This window comes from Scyliorhinus torazame, chromosome 3 (assembly GCF_047496885.1).
Source record: "Scyliorhinus torazame isolate Kashiwa2021f chromosome 3, sScyTor2.1, whole genome shotgun sequence".
NCBI lineage: Eukaryota > Metazoa > Chordata > Chondrichthyes > Carcharhiniformes > Scyliorhinidae > Scyliorhinus > Scyliorhinus torazame.
The window spans coordinates 105,305,852-105,311,851 of NC_092709.1; positions in this window are offsets into that span (position 1 = coordinate 105,305,852).

Sequence of the window (6,000 nt, forward strand, 5' to 3'; positions counted from 1 at the left end):
GGTAGAGGCGGCCATCTTCCTCAAAGGCAGTGCATTGGTGGTCCTCCAGGTGGGTAGAGAGCTGGTGGTACGCGGACTTCAAGTCTACCATGGAGAAGACTCGGTACTGCGCAATCTGGTTGACCATGTCAGATATGCATGGAAGGGGGTACGCATCGAGCTGTGTGTACCGGTTGATCATCTGACTGTAGTCGACGACCATCCGGAGCTTCTCCCCAGTCTTGGCGACCACCGCTTGCCCTCTCCAGGGGCTGGAACTGGCCTCTATGATCGCTTCCCGCAGGAGTCGCTGGACCTCTGACCTGATAAAGGCCTTGTCCTGAGCACTGTATCATCTGCTCCTGGTGGCGACGGGCTTACAATCCGGGGTGAGGTTAGCAAAGAGCATGGGTGGGGAGACCTTAAGGGTCGCGAGGCTACAGACGGTGAGAGGGGGCAGGGATCCACCGAACATTAAGGTCAGGCTTCGGAGATGGCATTGGAAGTCTAGGCCTAATAAAAGGGGAGCGTAGAGATAGGGGAGGACGTAGAGTTTAAAGTTAACGTACTCTACGCCGCATATCGCAAGAGCTGCGAAACAGTACCCCCGGACCTCAACAGAGTGTGATCCGGAAGCCAGGGAGATTGTCTGGGACGCAGGAATAATTCGGAGGGAGCAACTCCTTACTGTATCCGGATGGACGAAGTTGTCCGTGCTCCCGGAGTCGAATAAGCAGGTCGTCTCGTGCCCGTTGATCCGAACGGTCATCGTGGAGTTCTTGAGATGACGGGGCCGGGATGGTCGAGGGTGACGGAGGTGAGCTGCGAAAGGTGGCTGGTCTGGTCGGTGGTAGTGGGTGGCGTCGAAGATGGCGGCCAAGAAAGTGGCCCCCATGAGTCGCATGTGGCGGGTCGCGTCGGAGATGGCGAACAAGATGGCAGATGCTACGGGTCGCACAAGGCGGACGACGCGTTAGAAGGGGGCGGTCCCGACAGGCAAGCTACCACGCGGTGGGATTTGGACGTTTTAGGCCGGGCCTGGCAGACTTTTGCAAAGTGGCCCTTCTTACCGCACTCGCTGCAGGTCGCGTTCCGAGCTGGGCAGTGTTGTCTGGAGTGCTGACCCTGGCCGCAGAGGTAGCAGGACGGTCCCCCGGAGTTGGCGGGCTGCCGCGTGGTACAGGCTTGTAACACCCCCAGATCGGGTGATGGCTGCGCCCAGGACACCCACGAGGATGCCGCGTGGTCGGGCGTGAAGGCATCCATATTCTGGAAGGCAACTTCCAGGGAGTTCGTGAGCCGCACTGTTTAGGTCGAGCAGGCGCTGACGGATGTAGTCAGACCTAACGCCGGCCACATAGGCGATCCGGATCAGGAGCTCGGTATGTTGAACTGCTGTTGCTGCCTGGCAGCTACAATTCTGGGCGAGTACCCGCAGGTCACGCAGGAACTCGACCAAAGATTCTCCTGGGCGCTGATGCCTCATGGCGAGGAGGTGCCGGGCGTACACCTCGTTTACCGACCTCACGTACTGCCCTTTGAGGACTGTAATCACCTTGTCGTACGTGGCCGCGTCTCTGATGAGGGTAAATATTCGGTGGCTCACCCGGGCGTTGAGGACCCGAAGCTTGTGCTCCCGAGACGGCATCAGTAGAAGAGTCGAGGTCGGCCTCGAAACTCCTTAGCCAATGCTGGAAGATCGCGGTGGCATCGGCTGCCTCTGGGTCCAGGTCCAATCACTTAGGCTTGAGTGACTTGTCCATCGTACAATCTTAGAGTATTAAATTGATGCACCATCAATTACACACGAGGCAAGTTGTAGAAAACAATGTCATGGTTTTAATACTCTAAGATGTAGCCTGTCTGCTGCTGAACCCAGACTGGAGATCAGTCAACTATATACAACACCCAGCGGGGCGGAGCCACAGAAGAACAACAATATATAACACAGTGAGTAACAGTGGAACAAACAGTAACAGAGAATATATACAGCGCTGTAAGTAACAGTGGAACAACAGTGGAACAGTTCACCACAGATCTCACTGGCACAAATCCCTTGATGACCACTAAATCTCACGAGTGGCTAATGGGGCTGACCACAGCGAATCGGGTCACTAGATCACAACCAGAGTGTTATATATTGTCCGATCTGTCCCCGAACCAGAAAAATTATGAATGAGAAAATTATGAAGTTAAAACTCTATATTTGTAATGACAATTCACCCACATTTTTAGATGCTAACAATCAGTCTCACTGTGGAAAATCTTTCAAGATGCTCATCTTGTGGCAGTTAGGCTCAATTAGCAGCATTCTGAGCTCTATGTCTGTGGGTTCACAGTCCCATTCCAGAGACTTCAGTGTAAAGTCTGGGCTGACACTCCAGTACATGGCTCTCAGAGCCTCACCTTTCCTCCTCAGGGGGATATATAAAAGCCCATAGCACTACTTTTAGGAAAATCAAGAGACTTGTCCCTGTTGTCTTTGCCAATATTTATCCCTGTTAAACATATCTGAAACAGATACTCTGCTCATTATCACATTGTTTTTGTAAGACCTTGCTGCCATGTTTCCTACATTATTGCAGTGATTGAATTTCCAAAGCACTTTGCAGCACGGAAGCACAGTGGTTAGCACTGTTGCTTCACAGCGCCAGGGTCCCAGGTTCGATTCCTGGCTTGGGGCTGGTTTAGCACAGTGGGCTAAACAGCTGGCTTGTAAAGCAGAACAAGGCCAGCAGCGCGCATTCAATTCCAGTACCAGCCTCCCCGAACAGGCGCCGGAATGTGGCGACTAGGAGCTTTTCACAGTAACTTCATTTGAAGCCTACTTGTGACAATAAAGATTATTACTTATTTCTATTTCTTTCATTGGCTGTGAGACATTTTGGCAGGTCATGAAATCCTGTAAGACACGAAGCTGGATTCTCCACTGTCGGGATTCTCCGTTGCGCCAGCAGCCCTGGGATTTCCCGAGGGCGTGGGGCTGCCCACAATGGGAAACCCCATTGGCTGGCTGGCGAGTCAGAGAATCCCGAGGGCAGGCAACACCAGACATTTGGTGCAGCAGGACGGAGAATCCCACCCACATTATAAATGCGTTTTTTTTTCTTCTGTCTTTCCACATTGTAATTGTTATAACCCCCACGAAATCCATAGGGATGAATTGATTAATCTCCCCTGATCCTGGTGGAGTACGAGCTCCCACACTGAGGAGCGGAGATCCATATTGGAGTTGGGACATAAAAGCCGGTCCAGGTCGGAGCCGAGCTGTTGTGTGCAGTCCCGACTGCTATCACTCAAGGAATTTTTCTGTTTTTGTGTATCTGTATGGATGATCGCTGAACATTAAAAAATAATGATCTAGTCACAAACATTCCCTTTGTCAATCTTATAATAACCATCAAGCTATTTCTGAAGTATTTGCTGAGATTCTGATTTCTCTCAGCCCTCTTATGTAGGTGGGCTACTCAATTTAGTTTTGTCAACTGAAATGTTTGCTGTCAATTATATTTCCAAATTCAGGCTTGCTTTTACACAGCAGATCCCTGAGTAGGTTTGGCTTCTCACTCACTTCTGTTGCCAACTTTCCTCGCTGCTTCATCAAACTTATGAAGCATCAAAGTTTAAAGATATTCATTGTTAGTGCTGTGCTGCTGGTTCACAGTTATTGCCTTAACTCCCGATCAATCTGCCATATGTTCTCAAACAGGTCTGCAGAGATTTACACTCATCATTCAGTGTAACTCCGAGCTTTCCTAACTTGAAACAGGTTCTGCTTAGGACTCCCCTCAAGCTGGAATATCACCCATTTGCCAAGTAACATTTTCTCATTCTTCATCCCATTACAACGTGAACCTCACAAAATATTTAGCTGTTGAGGAAATCCTAAATGCTCATCCCATGAAGTGGAGTGGTCACTTGAGCAACATAATAAATATTCTAAGCAGGGCTGACTCTTGTGAAAATGGTATTCAGCAAAATCTTTAATGAACATCATACTCAGAGAGCAGTTTTCTTTTTCTAAGATGGCCTCTCAGCGGTTCGACACATTTCCCGTGACATGTCATAGAATCATAGAATTTACAGTGCAGAAGGAGGCCATTCGGTCCATCATGTCGACACCTCACCCAAGCCTACACCTCCACCCTATCCCTGGAACCCAGTAACCCCACCTAACCATTTTGGACACTAAGGGCAATTTATCATGGCCAATCGGCCTAACTTGCACACCTTTGGGCTGTGGGAGGAAACCGTAGCACCCAGAGGAAACCCACACACACACGGGGAGGATGTGCAGACTCCGCACAGACAGTGACCCAAGCCGGGAATTAAACCTGGGACCCTTGAGCTGTGAAGCAACAGTGCTAACCACTGGGCCACCGTGCCATCCTTTCATTAAGTTTTCAAGTCCCATAGAGATTTGAGGTTGCTATTTGGTCTTAGATCGGTGACAACACCAGCACACTCAGCAAATTGTATTCAACAGTTCCAACCTAACAACTCCCGCACCCTGAATATCATTTGAATGGAACAAAGATGAGAAAGACATTGCAGCAGCTTTAAGTTGGAACTGATATTCCTCCATGTACATCTCACTCTTGAGGACTTTGAGTAATCTGAAAACAGTGAGCTGTAAGATGAGGAAAAGTGGCGAATATTTTCCATTGTTGATGACCAGCAAATGTAAGGTTCTCAATTCGAGGTGTTAAAAGTGTGATGTTTTAGGCTAAATTGGGTTGAAGTTCAATACTGCGGCATCTCTTTTTCCCAATATGTACAGGTACTTGTCACTATTATTAAACAAATTGGCAAAAATGTCTTCGAAGGCAACATTAGTCTTCACTGAGCACTTGCAGCAAGATTCCTTGGGCTGCCATCTATGTACCTGGGAACTTGCAAAAATACTCCATAAAATTTGTCATTTATTGATAACGCATTTACAAACTTACTGTGCTTCAAACATTTACAAAAAAAAATTACAGGAGTCAGAGAATGTGCAAGTTAGGACACTTAAGGCGATGTGTTGTATCTGCTCCTGTATATCTACTGAGGATTATATCTTTAGAGATAATGAAAAATAAATTGCAGTGACATACTTCTGTTATTCAGTCAGTACAGTTTGTTGCTCATAAGGAGTATGCAGCAATTTAAATATAAGAATCAGCTCAATTCAGATTGGTTCGGTCAGTGTAGACAGATTTTAGTAGAATTGAACACTTTTATAAATGAATTTCTAGCTCAAATCTAACAGGAAGCCACAAGACACTCCGCCTCACCCTATGCTGTGCTCAACTTTGCAGTGTTTGCTCATCTTAGCAAATATGTAGAAGTGAGGAGTGGCAGAATGCTTGAGATGGCGTGTCCATGCAATTACTCCAGCTCTCAGCATTGCTCCCCTTTCAAAAGGATTTTAAAAATCTAGCAAAATGTAGAAAAAGGTTTTTTGCACTTGTTTAGAGTCACTGAGAATGAGTAGTTCCATAGATTCTGTGAGGAAAATTAGCATTTTGCTCTAAACAAAGCTGAGTTTAATTCCAGGGAAAGTTCAAATGATCAACACTGCAATGAGGAAATTGTGCTCCTTATGAGCACAGTGCAGTGTCCTCGCCAAGAGCATGGGGATATACTTATTGAACCAGCCTTTTAAGTTATCAGTCAAGAGGAAGTAAGTGCCCATTGGAAAGGGATACTAAATGCACTCAAAGAACAAAGAAAAAACAAAGAAAAGTACAGCACAGGAACAGGCCCTTTGGCCCTCTAAGCCTGCCCGTCTAAACTAAAATATTCTACACTTCCGGGGTCCGTATCCCTCTATTTCCATCCTATTTATGTATTTGTCAAGATGCCCCTTATACATTACTATCATACCTGTGGTGTTGGGTTACCTGCTTCCATCACCTCCTCCGGCAGCGAGTTCCAGGCACCCACTATCCTGTTTGTAAAACACTTCCCTTGCCAATCTCCTCTAAACTTTGCCCCTCGCACCTTAAACCTATGTCTCCGAGTAATTGACTGTTACAC